Consider the following 14,266-nt stretch of genomic DNA (forward strand, 5'->3'; position numbering starts at 1 on the left):
TTCAGTCGGCTGGAGTCGTCGGTCGGTGACGGGCCGAGTCGGCGGGTTCCTCCGAAATTTGCCGAGATATCTCCGGCATATGAGAGCCTCGATCTCATCCTTGAGTTGGATGCACTGCTCGGTGTTGTGGCCATGGCCCCGATGAAATCGGCAGTACTTTTGCCGATCGAGGCCTTTTGCCTTCAGAGGCGGAGGCCGTCGCAGATATTCTTCCCCTTCGATCTCCATCAAAATCTGTGCACGAGGAGCAGAGAGAGGAGTATAGGAGTCATACCTGGGGTGCGTCGGCCTCGGACTCCACCGTCGAGGTGACCTCTGGTTCCGTCACGGGGGTGAGACCCGACTGTCGGTCGGGGGCCTGCTAGGCTCGGCAGGGGCCCAACCCTTCCTTCGCTTCTCCTTCGGGCCCTTGGACTCGGTCAGGCGTCGGTCGGAAGCTCCTTCGTCTGCGCGCATGTACTTGTACGCACGCTCCAGCAGTTCGACATACGTCCGGGGGAGGGTCTTATCCAAGGAGTATGTGAATCGGGACGTCCTCAGCCCCTGCTTCATGGTCGAAATAGCCATAACCTCGTTGAGATCCCGAACCTTCAGCGTGGCCGCGTTAAATCGCACCACGAAGTGTCAGAGCATCTCATTTTCTCCCTGTTTGAGGGAGAAAAGGTTGTCCGAGGTTCGTGGTGGCTTCCGGCTGGTGCTGAAGTGGGCCACGAAGGAGTGCTCGAGCTGTCCAAAGGAGTGGATACTTCCTGGGTGAAGGCCGGAGTACCAGCCCCTGGCAGCTTTGCGAAGTGTGGCGGGAAAGCCGATACAAAGAAGAGCATCGGTTGCCCCCTGGATCGTCATAAGAGCCTTGTAGCTCTCCAGGTGGTCAACTGGGTCGGTGGAGCCGTCGTAAGGCTCCACGTGTGGCATCTTGAACCGATCGGGGATCGGTTCGTCGAGGATGAGTCGGGAGAGAGGTTGGGCGGTCTGAAAGTTGACGTCGTTCGAGGACTTCTGTCCTTCCACCTGCAGCTGAGCAAGCCGACGGTCGATTTCTTCGAACCTGCGTTCGTAGTCGTCGGTCCGTCGGTGCTGAGAGACCCCGGGGGTGGAGTCTCCTGATGAATCCGAGAGGGAGGCGGACGGTGTTCACGGCCGCTTCTCCTTCCTTACTCGTTCCAGCTGGGAAGGGGTCAGTCGTCGAGATCGGCGGGCATCATGCCGTGGCCGCCTCTCTTCCTCTCGGTGGGAGTGCTGCGACAGCCACTCCCGAGGAGGAGATGGAGACCGACGCGGGCGTCGGCGGCTGCTCCTGGAGGGCATCGGATGCACCGCCGATTGCTCCATCGGCGACTGTGGCAACCGGGTGGGTTGAAGGCTTTTGACCGCGTCCGTCAACACGGTCATCTGTCGCACGATCGCTGCGATCTGCGCCTCTGTGGTTACCGCGGGATGGGGAGAGCTAGGCTCTACGACAGGGAGTGGTGGAGAAGCCTCTCCCCGACGGGAAGATCGTCTCGCCGATCCGGTGGCTCTCGACCGCTGAGCCCTTGTCCTCGTCATCTCAAAAAGGTTCTTCGAACTCTGTGGAGGTCGTATGCCGGTCGTACTCTCTCTACCTGGCGTGCCAAACCTGTTGCGGCCAATCTCCTCGTCGTCTGGTCGTCGGGAACGAGCACCTGCAAAGGAAAGTCCGCACTAACCAGAGGTGCCTCCGGCAGGAACCCTCCGACGGTCAAGTCAGAGAGGAGACTAAGCAACAGTAGAGAGGAATCAGGGGACTCAGCGGTGGAGAGAGCGAGAGAGAGAGAAAGGACCCCTCTCAAGCTACTGCCTTACCTCGTCTTATAGTAAGAGGTGGTATGGTCCCGCCGTCGGTGATGTAGACAACTGAAGAGTTGTCAAATCATCGGGGGTTGTCACGTCGTTGACGAGCTGACAGGTCCTAGAAATTAATTCGCATCCTTGGCAGGACAGCGCCCCAGATTTCCTAGCAGGACAATGCCCCCTGGCGTTTGCACGGTATGTCCTTGATAGGACTGCAGCCCATGCCGCTCGTTCAGCATCTAGGAAGGCCTGTAGAGGTCGGACGTCGGTTGTCCAAACCGATAGGGAGTCGGTGATGTCCCACCCGACAGGGAGTCGGCGGTGCGAGATCAGCTTTCAGGCGATCGGAGGCAGTGTTGGCCTGTTAGGCCGATACGTTCCGACCGGGCATGATCGGTAGTTACCGTTAGTGTTGCCCATCGTCAGACGGGCAAAATCGGTCGGTCCATCCTTGAGGATGGATCGGCATCGGGATCTGTCGGTGAGTCGGCATCGAGGATGGGTCGGCGTCGTGATCCGTCGGTGAGTCGGCGTCGGTGAATCGGCATCAGGGTCGGTCGATATATCCCAACAGTACTCTTTGGCTTTGGTCTGCTCTCTTGTTTGATCTTATCTTTGTCCTCTACTTAGATCTGGCTTTAGTGTCATGTGATCTTGCAAGGAGGAGAAAAGAAAATAATGAATGGTAGCTCGAGAGTTTTTTATCGTGAGTTTTGTTTGAAGGTCTGTGAGTTCTACTCGACTCTTTGCCCTTCGGCTTGGGATGGTCTGTGCCTTGGATCAGATCAGGCTCTCCCCAACTTTCCCTTCTCCGTCCCTCCTCCTATCTTTTCTCTCTTTTTTTTTTTTTTTTGAGGGTCGGCTTCAACGAAGTCGGCCCGCGTGTGTGGAGGCTGAAAGGGGCTCAGTTGGAAGGGCGCACGTGCGGAGGCGTCGTCGGCCGAAGGAGGGGTACACGGAGGTCATTGAAGGAAGGAGATAGGGTGCGCGGCATCGTCGGCCGAATAAAATTTTAATTCAAATAAAAACCATCATTTCAAATTAGTTTCTCCATTTCAAATTAATTTTTTAAAAAAAAGATGTTCAAAAAAATAAAAAAATAAAAATGCCATAAAGAAGTCAAAATTTTAAAAATAAATAAATAAATAAAAATTATAATTTTAAATTTAAAAAGAATAAAATTTTTAATTTTAATTAAAATAAAAGACATCATTTCAAATTACTTTTTAAATTTCAAATTAATTTTTTTAAAAAATATTTCAAACAAATAAAAAAACTCAAAAAAATTTCATAAAAATAGAAAAAAAAATGGTAAAAATTAGAAAAAAAATAAAAATTATAATTTTAAGTTATAAAAAAATAAAATTTTAATTTTAATTCAAAAAAAATAAAAGAAAAAATGCCATACAAAAAGTGAAAAAAAATATGAAAAAAATAAAAATTATAAATTAAAATTTTTAAAAAAAATAAAATTTTAACTTTAATGAAAATAAAAAATATCATTTCAAATTATTTTCTCCATTTCAAATTATTTTTTTAAAAAAATATCTGAAAAAAAGAAAAAAAATTGGTGTAAAAAAAATAAAAAATTCCTTAAAAAAAAGAAAAAAGGGAAAAGAATTGAATTGAAAAAAAATAAAAATTATAATTCTAATTTAAAAATAAAAATTATAATTTTAAATTTAAAAAATTAAAAATTCTAATTATAATTCAAATAAAAAATGGTAAAAAAATAAAATTTATAAATATTACTTAAAAAAAAATTAACTTTAATTCAAATAAAAAATTATCATTTCAAATTACAATGCCCATTTTAAATTAATTTTATTTATTAAAAAATTACATAAAAATAAGTAAAGAAAAATTAAAAAAATCATTAAAAAAAAAATTGAAGAAAAATACCAAAAGGAATGGCATTTTTGAAAATGCCATTCCCTTTGGCATTTTTTAAGGTTAAATTTCAAAAAAAAAATCCCTCTCTCCTTCTTCTCCCACTTCTCCGACGTTTTCTCCTCTCCGACGGCACGGCGGCGACCTCCCGACGGTGGTGAGCTCTCTCCTCTCTCTTTCCTCTCCCTCACTCTCTCTCTTTTTCTCTCCCTCTTCCTCTCTCTCTCCCTCTTTTTCCTTGGCTGCAGGCGATAGAGGGCCGGCGGTGGGCCGGAGCGCCCCAACGGCGGACCCCGACCCTCCCATTCCCTTGGCCGGCCCCCTCCTCTCCCTCTTCCTCTCTCTCTCTCCCTCTTTTTCCTTGGCCGCCGGCAACAAAGGGCCGGCGGTGGGCCGGCACGCCCCGACGGCGGGCCCCGACCCTCCCCTTTCCTTGGCCGACCCCCTCCTCTCCCTCTTCCTCTCTCTCTCCCTCTTTTTTCTTGACAGCCGGCGATAGAGGGCCGACGGTGGGTCCCCGCGGCGGCTTCCCGTGGCGGACCCCGATGGCGGCCCCCCAGGCGAGGGCCATGGCGGGCCCCTGCGGCAGCCCCTCGGTGACGGGCCACGGCGGCGGTCCCCGGCGATGGGCCGCGACGGCAGGCCCCGGCGACGGGCCCGTGCAGCCCTGCGGCGCCCTTCTCTTTCAATCCGCAACGACGGGCCCTGACGGCCCTCTGGCGGCGGGTCCGTGCCTATCACCGATACTGCTTAAGATATATCTGCAGTAATTTCAACACTCATTTTAAAAATGTGCAGCTGAAAAGAGCAGTATGGCAAGCAGGAAGCGCTCATCAAGTTTGCAAGTTCAACTTTATCGTGGATAGGATCAGAACAGTGAATGAAGAGGCTTGGAGCTGGTTGTCCGAGATAGAAAAGGAGAAGTGGACGTTGGCACATGATGTGGCCTGCGCTATGGTATTTTAACTACAAATTTAACGGAGATTTTTAACAGTGTTTTATAAGGAGCTAGAAATGTACCAATTACAGTTTGTGTTCAAATGATATTTTATCATCTTGTGAAATACTTCAATATGAGGCATGCCCAAGCTTTGAGATATATAGAGGAGAATTCAAATAATCTTTTTACTCCTCATGTTGTAATTAAGATTGCTGAAGATTAAGTTAAAGCTAACCAGCACCGAGTAACAGCATTCAACCTTCAAAGAGGTATATATGAAGTACTTACGAGGAGAGCAAGCACAGGATTACGAAGTGGAGAAAATTCTTATACTGTTACTTTAGCTGAAAAAAAATGTTCTTGTGAAAAGTGGAGCATGTACAAATATTCATGTTCATACGTTTTAGCTGTGTCAAGAAATTGCTGTACATTTTAGTGGTTTTGTGGATGATGCATATACAATTACAGCATATATGAATGTTTGGAGCGGTGACTTTAATCCATTACCACATGAAGATTATTGGATGCATATACGTATGTTCAAATGTATTCCTGATCATCATCGTTTGAGACCCAAGCAGAAAGGTAGACCAAAGTCAACAAGACTATGAAATGAGATGGATGATAGGCAAATAAGAAGTAAGAACCACTGTGGCATTTGTAAGGAATAGGGTCATGACTACCGTCGCTGTCCTAGGATACTTCAACACACTTCAACTTCAAGCAGTGGAAGAAATTAAAGGCTCCGAAGATGTATTTTCGTCATTGTTTTATGTATTTCCGTGAGATGAATTGAATTTTGTATTTAAGTTGTATTGTGTGATAATATTGTGTTTAAAATATATTTCTCATAAAATGAATGGATATTATATCATATTTTTTATTTTTTAAAATACTTATGATAATATCATTATTTTAGATTCATTAGCGTATTATGGCTTACGATCCGCGGTATCCCGATCTTCGAGACAGCAGTATTCTTACATTGCAGGAGCACCATCGATCACAGACTATTTTAGATGGCGGCATAAGCATTCCAATCCTATTTACTATTTAATTTTTTTTTGAAAAATCATATATATTATCTAATTATTATATTTTATTGCAGAAGTCCAGACACCTTTGTTTACGACGATCTGATGCTGACTTTTGGAGAACAGAGGATATCTCACATAGAGTGCTGGATTATTTATGATATCTTAGATTCTATGGAGTATATCGGATCGGTCGTATATAGATGAACGTTGATCTTATTACTACTATGCTTGAGAGATGGCATCCAGAGACACACACATTTTATCTTCTATTTGGTGAGGCGACCATCACTTTATAGGATGTCAGCATCCTTACTGGACTACCAGTTGATGACGATCCAGTTACCGAAGTTGATCCCACGCTTACCATTCCAGAGTGGCAGGCTTTGTGCTTGCGATTGCTAGGGTTTGAGCCCGACGCACACTTTTTCGATCATTCACGACTTAGGATTGAGTGTTTGGATGATCGTTATCGATATTTTCATATTACGGATGATGCACTAGAGGAAATGGTGCAGCAGTATGTTAAAGATCAGGTGCTGCGATTGTTAAGTGGTGTCCTGTTATCCGATACTTCATCGAATAAGATAAAGTTGATGTTTTTGCCATTATTAGAGGATTTAGACTTCACTCGTAGACTCAGTTGGGGCAGTGCAGTATTAGCTTGCCTGTACAGAGCTATGTGTCGGGGTTCTTATGCTGATCAGAATGAGATTGGTGGTTATCTTATATTATTATAGGTATGTGAATTAAAAATTTTTATTTTTAATATTCAATTATATTTCAAACATTGGATATATCATGTATGATTTTTTTGAAATTTACAGATTTGGATATGGGAGCGTATGCCGACTATCAGTCTATTACGACGATAGTTGCTCGAAATTCTATTAGAGCAGCATGATCCTGATGTTCCATTTAGGCTGGACGGACCATTGAGATATAGGTATAAAAATATTATTTTTTTTATTTGAAACTTACTGTTTTAAATTCGATAAAATTTATTTAACATGAGTAGATTGTGAAACAGATGGAACGTTGCATTCAACGTTCATCACGTATCGACGAGAGTGGCACGGGTTTATAGGTGCCAGTTGGATGCATTAGTTAATATATATAGACGGATAAATTCTGAATTTTTTACAAATATCATTTTACAGTATTCATAATCTATTAAAATTTTAACTTACTAATTTTTTTTATTTTAACTCTATCAGTTTTTATGGGGGCCATATACAGATGAGATATTGACTATATTGCCGCAGATGTGTACAGTTGGACATGACATATGGACTGCTAGGGTGCCACTTATTTGTTTTGATGTGGTAGAGTGGCATCTTTCCGATCGTGTCCTGCGGCAGTTTGATCAGATTCAGGGTATCCCAGAGCAGTTTGATACCAGCCAGGGACTTCATCGTATTGATCGATGAGGGAGAGCTCGTATTGACTGACGTATCAGACATGCAGAGTATATCGATATTTGGGATGCACGTCTAGATCACATTATTCATGGTGATCCCATTTTGAGAGGTCGTTCATATACCGATGACTACATGGCTTGATTTTTTAGCATTATAGTGCGAGTCATTGGACAGCCTCGGTATGAAGTTTTCGGATACGAGGGCAAGAGTTCTGCTATGCGTCTTTTAGTAAGACTACGAAAATTAGTTTATGTTGTTTATGTTATATTTTTATTTTATATTTTACAGTATATTGACTGTTTTATTTTTATTTTATAGACTGATTCTATGTCGGATCTTATGTTGGACGCTCGTCGTGCTTGATTTACGACTGATGAGGATGAACGGATTTGGATACTGCGTGAGATAGAGAGAACAAGTTTCGGAATATTGGTAGCGATTGGTATTGATCCATATAGCTGTGCACCTTGGTATGGAGCAGTCGATGCGTCAAATATGAGATATACACCATCACCATATGTTCCACATATGTCATCACCACATATTCCGCAGATGTCATCACTAGATGCTGCACAGATGCCACCGCCTTTTGATCCACAGATGGCAGCGCCTTCTTCTTCCTACATCCCCCAGATGACATTACCAGATACTAGTTGGCCACATGAATATGATACTTTCTTTTCAGGCCCATCCGTGTATCCAGATGAGAGGGTTGAGCGGGTTGCTCAGTCCATAGATGATCCGACAGCATCCGTTATTCCTGAGCAGCATGACCAGCAGACCTCCTCTACTGATATAGAGGAGGAGCTATCACAGCAGGAGCAGCCGTTGAGGACCTTCCTAAGAAGGTCCAAGCGACCACGGGCACCACGATGTCCTTGTGGGACTTAGTCTTTTTTAGATTTATACTTAGTATTTTTGAAACTTTTATTGTACTATTTTTTGTATGCTTGATATTTTTATTCTATTTAATATTATTAATTATTGATTTTATTTTATATTATTTAATTTCAACTGATCGGATATTATGCTTTGTGGATATGGTTACACATACTCTAATATGTCTCAGAATATTAGGAGAGAAAAAGTTATGCTAAAAGAACTATAGAAATTATAATGTAAATAATAATAGTATATCGGATAATTTAATTATGAGATGAATCGAACCGCACTTGTACATCTCAATCTAGTACGGACACAAACAGCTACGTACGGTGTGGTATTGAAAAAAAAATTTAATTAAAATTTTTATTTTTTTAAATTTAAAATTATAATTTTTATTTTTTTCTTTTTTAATGATATTTTTTATTTTTTAACCCCCACAAATTTTTTTGGGATATTTTTTTAAAAAAATTAATTTTAAATGAAAAAAATAATTTGAATTTATGTTTTTTATTTGAGTTAACATTTAAATTTTTATTTTTTCTTCATTTTTTTCTCATTTTTTACTTCTTTATTTGAAATATTTTTAAAAAAAATAATTTGAAATTAGAAAAGTAATTTTGAAATGGTATTTTTTATTTTAATTAAAATTAAAAATTTTATTTTTTTAAATTAAAAATTATAATTTTTATTTTTTTTCAATTTTTAAATATTTTACTCTTTTATGGCACTTTTTTTATTTTTTATTTTTTATTTTTTTATCATATTTTTTTAAAAAAATTAATTTGAAATAGGGAAAGTAATTTGAAATGATGGTTTTTATTTGAATTAAAATTAAAATTTTTATTTTTTTAAATTTAAAATTATAATTTTTATTTGGCTCTCATTTTTTTTTATTTTATTTTTTATTTTTTTTAATTTTTTAAGATATTTTTAGATATTTTATTAAAAAAATAAATTTTAAATGGATAAAATAATTTAAAATTATTTTTTTATTTGAATTAAAATTAAAATTTTTATTCTTTAAAATTCATTCAAAATTATAATTTTTATTTTTTCTATTTTTTTCTTCTTTTATGATATTTTTTTAAAAAAATTAATTTGAAAAGGAGATTGTAATTTGAAATGATGATTTTTATTTGAATTAAAATTAAAATTTTTATTTTCTTAAATTTTAGAATTATAATTTTTATTTCTTAAAATTTTTAATGGTATTTTTAATTTTTTTTTACACCAATTTTTTCAGATATTTTTTTAAAAAGATAATTTGAAATGGAGATACTAATTTTAAATGATAATTTTTATTTTTATCAAAATTAAAATTTTTATTTTTTTATAAATTTAATTTTTTTTTTATTTTTAAAATTTTTTTTGGAGGGAGAAAAAAAAGTCAAAAAATATGGTGTTTTTAAAAACGCCATTTGGAATGGCGTTTTTAAAAATATCATATTTTTTGATATTTTTTTATATGATTTATATAGAAAATAAGAGGTGACGTGGTCATGATAAAATATCATTCAAAATGACGTTTTACCGATTTTACATCATTTTGATAAATAAATTAAAAATTAAATTATTTAAATAAATAATTTTTTTATATTAATTAAAAAAAAAACTCCATCCTATATCTAAGACCATTTGATCTGATGGATCCCAGTGAGCTGGGTAGCTTTTGGCAGCAACCAACGTGGATTGACGTGTCTCACATAGTCAGTAGATGGAATGTTATTCTAGAGTCTTGCCATTCTCCTTTTCCGTCAGCATATGTATCAGTTTTGTTTTCTTAGTTGGCCACCACCTTTGCCAACGAGCTCGAACTTGCCGTCTGTTTTTTATGGGAAAAAGGTCGTTGCCCGAGAGATTGGCTTTCATCAGATCAGTTTTCAGAAATTTTTTTTTTTTTTTTTTTGTATCACATGTGGGGTGATGGGATAAGTCGTTACTGCATCCACCAAATATGGGAGAATTAAACCTAATTCGACGCATATGTACAGTAAATAGTGCCTAATAAGAAATTAATAATATCCAAAGATAGCATGGTGTAGCATGCATGAAAATTTTTTTATAAGAACCACCTACAGGAGCTGTATATGGGTGGCCTCAGCATCATCTAAGATCGGATGTAGTCATCCAAAGTCGACTTCGACATCAGCAAAGGCCGGTCACACGAAAAACTTTATTTTTCTTCATCCTCTTTTCGCCACCTTTTCTTCTATCTTGTTTGATTGAACTATCTGGGTGGGACGAGAGTGGATGGGGCAAGAGGAGAAGAGTTATTACGTATGCTAGTGACCCAAAGATAAATCCTGAAGCATGCTCACGATGAAAAATATACAATCAAAAACTAAAGAAGTATAAAAATGGAGCGGCATTTTGGACACTGATGGCATCCCCCGCAATAGATTTTGGGACCGTTCAAGGCTAGATCAGTTTGTGGGATCGCTTGCACATGCAGAAGAAGTACGGCCGCTCACGAGGCCCGTGCATAAATGGCCTTATCATGGTCTGAAGTTAGATGCATGGAGTCTCTGTTCCTGTAATCAAACTGTTATCAATCAAAATATTTTGAATTAAAATTTTTCATCTTTGTTTGTATTCATTGCTTCGGTTTCCATGTTGTTGCATTTCAAACTTAAATATATTTGGATCTTACACCAGTGAGGTCTCCTGGCCCCCACTGAAGAGTGGGGTCTTCTTCACCTCCACTGAAGAATGGGATCTTCTGCTTTCTCACTGAAAATTGGGGTCTTTGGCTAGTGAGTTTCGACTTCCGTCTCTGTGAGCATACTCTGACCTACTTTGACCTAGCTGGAATGGCTTCGGTCCCTCACTAAAAAGTGAGGTCTTTGGCTAGTAGGTTTCGATTTCCGCCTCTTTGAGCATACACTAGTCTACTTCGAGCTAGCTAGCACAGCTTTGACCACTCAATTAAAAGTGAGATCTTTGGTCCGGAACTCGGAGACATCTTTATTCTATCGAAACTCGACGGCATCTTTGCTCTATTAAGATCCATTTTTTATCTGAAACTCGGTGGCATCTTTGCTCTACCGAAACTCGACAGTATTTTTGCTCTATCGAGGCCCGTCTTCGATCTGAAACTCGATGGCATCTTAGCTCTACTGAAACTCGACAGTATTTTTGCTCTATCGAGATCCGTCTGTGGTCCGAGACTCGGCGGCATCTTTACTCTACCGAAATTCGATAGCATCTTTGCTCTATCGAGGCCCATCTTCGGTCCGAGACTCAACGGCATCTTTGCTCTATGAAAATTCGATTGCATCTTTGCTCTATCGAGGTCCATCTTCGATCCGAGACTCGGTGGCATCTTTGCTCTACCAAAACTTGACGGCATCTTTGTTCTATCGAGGCCCATCTTCGATCCTTCATTGAAAAGTGAGGACTTGACATCCCGGACAACTAAAATCTTCATGGGCATTGACTCATTAAAAAGTAGAGTTCAGTCTTCGAGGGTCTGAATTGGTTATACCCCGCTACTTAGTCACTAAGGTCTTGATTTGCTGATCTTGGTTTGCCTTTGATTAGCTCCATCTTAGCCTCCAGGAGCTTGAATTTGAAAGGTTGTCCTCACTTTAGTTTTGGGTTTAAGCTTTTATTGGGTGCTTAAGGATCTGTTGTTCTGTAAGAAGATAATAAAATAATAAAAGGGACTTAGGTGCCTATTACCATAGAAATTATTTCTGTTGGAGAGCCTTTGGGTTCTACTTGACTCCCTATCATATGCCTTGGCTTGGACTTGAGCTTTGCCTTAGTTTGGTAGCTTGTTTTTTTTTTGTTTAGATTGATCTGATTTTGGACTTCGGATTGGCTTGGATCTGACTTCGGATCGATCTGATTCTAGGGTTTGGATCAGCCTTAATTTTGACTTCGGCTTCAGTCTTGATTTTGATTTCGGCCTCAGCCAAAAAGTTTTAAGTCTTTTGAAGCTTGCTTCCCCTTCCGATCCAAATTGCACACCTCTTGTTGGTGCTGGTTTCTGTCTGGCATCAGAGCATCTGGAGTTGGTAGCGCATCGAATCACCGAGGGTGGGATTGCCGTGCGCCAGCTATCGCTAGGCAGACTATTGATTTTAGATCATGGCACTAAGGGAGCAGTAGTTGGCCAATCACAAGGTAGCCATTAAATCGAAAGAATACCTAATGAAGGATCAACCGACTAGGGGTCGGCCACTCGATGCCATCATCAAAGGAGGAAGCCATAAATGGAGCGTTAGGGAGAGGCCATCCCTATCCCTTCTAGCTGTACTATCCCATCTTGTTCTGTCAGAGATTTTCTGGCCCTGTTGAACATCCTCAAGAGCCGCACTAGGCCTTCCAACTTTCTCGAGTTGGGTGAATAGTGTCACTTCATGGCACGTGGGAGGTGGCATCCATTAACAGCATGAGCTATCAACCGAAAGCTTGAGCATGGTGTAGCCTTTACTTCACTCCTAGCCATCTACTTATTCCAACAGAATGATGTGATAGGGCTATAAGGAGCCCCTTTGGGGTCATCATGGTAAGCCACTGGGGGCATTAATTGATCCAAGGAGGAATGGGCTCCAATAGCTGGTCATGTTCTGGCAAGCAATAAAGTCAACATGGATGTCTGAATCGAGGCCAACGGCTGAAGCCAAAGTCGACGGTTGAGACATAAGCAGGGAGTAACGAGATAATGGTTGAGGTGAGGCAATGGAGTTTCCTTGATAAAACAGTCGCTCCTTCCCATGAATAGGCTTACATCCTCCCAACCTAAATTATTTGCCTCCCATTCTTAAGTCTGACCAGGGGAGCTTGAAAAGGAGGGCATCTCTCATTTAACGAGGCAGAGCTCGATAGTTACATAGCATGAACTACCTTGTTTCTTCTGGAAACCGGCATAAGGGCTGTGGGGATGCCTTCGATAGCTAACGTAGAGTATAATCTTCATCCAGAGCTGTTGTCGGTGAGCATTTTTTGGGTTAAAATGCCTCAAGGATGCTCTTTATGACAGCACGATAATGGATTGCGCGCTCTTTCCCAAAAGTGGGTAGGACCCTTCCTCTAATACCATTCTGTTGCCATTGGAATCTATCCCGGACCGAAGGTGCTGGAGCGAGGAGACACCCGACGGATCAATGGCGGCTGGACCTGCAAGAAAAGTCTCCATCAGAGGTGGTTTCGGCGAAGACCCTCCGATGCTCAAATCAGATTTTCTGCAATAGGTGGAAAAGAGCGAGCGTTTATGAGAGAGAGAGAAGGCATACCCTTTAGGGATCTCCGGATTACCTTTTTATAGGTGGAGTAGGAGCCTTGGAGAGAGGAGAGGCCGTAAAAAAAATTTTTTCCCCTCATCATGTTCTTGAGCACCACACCTGGTTCTTTGATTTTTTGGGTTGGTGAGTCGTCACCTCACAGTCAGTGGGGGCCGCCTCCATTAATGCCATGAGTTGACCACCAGAGAAGAATGGCGTGGCTTTATTCTGTTCACGACTGCCTCCATTTTCAAATGGGATAAAGTGATTGGATCACAAAAAAAGCCTCTCAGAGTCATCATAGCAGGCTGCCATCTTTGATGGCCTAACATGATAGCCATTGAGAGATTTTGGACTGAGATCATTGGATGCTTCATCTGAAGTAAGAATCGGAGAGAGTAGGCCCCAAGGACCAATCATGTCCCGTTGGATGGCATAATCCAGCATGAGCCCAGCCGATCACATATAGGCAACTGTTTGTAGAGATATGGCTCACTGAAGAGCGTCAAGATCCAATAGGACTACGAAGGGGTTAATTTTTTTTCAGAATATTTTGATATAGTCACTGGTGTGACATATGATTAGGAGTAAGAATCAACTAAAAATCTTTGAGGAACAAATTTGAGCCACGGTATCTTTTGGATCGGTGTCTAAAATTCGACAGTCTGATTTTAGATTGGTTAAGATCCGATTTTGTTACAAATCTCCATTTGACAACTAGAAACTAAAAATATGGAGAACTTGTCTTATTATTATTTTTATTTTTTAATGAGATGATGTGATAGTATCATAAAGAAATCTCCTGAGGGCTAATGATCAAAATTGGGAGCGGAGGCCGATGCCAGGCCGACCAAAAGCCGAGGATCAAAGGTCGAAATAGAGTCAGACAGATGCGGAGAGCACAGACATCTATGGACGGACACATCCTCATTCTTCTTTTCTTCTCCCGCCATATTTTCTATCCTTCATTTTTTTTTCTTATTTTGTTATTAGACGAAAGGGAGAGAGGTATTAATGCCAAGTTCTTTTCCTAATTAATATAAAAAGAAAAATATT

This window comes from Elaeis guineensis, chromosome 1 (genome assembly GCF_000442705.2).
Source record: "Elaeis guineensis isolate ETL-2024a chromosome 1, EG11, whole genome shotgun sequence".
NCBI classification, from domain to species: Eukaryota; Viridiplantae; Streptophyta; class Magnoliopsida; order Arecales; family Arecaceae; genus Elaeis; species Elaeis guineensis.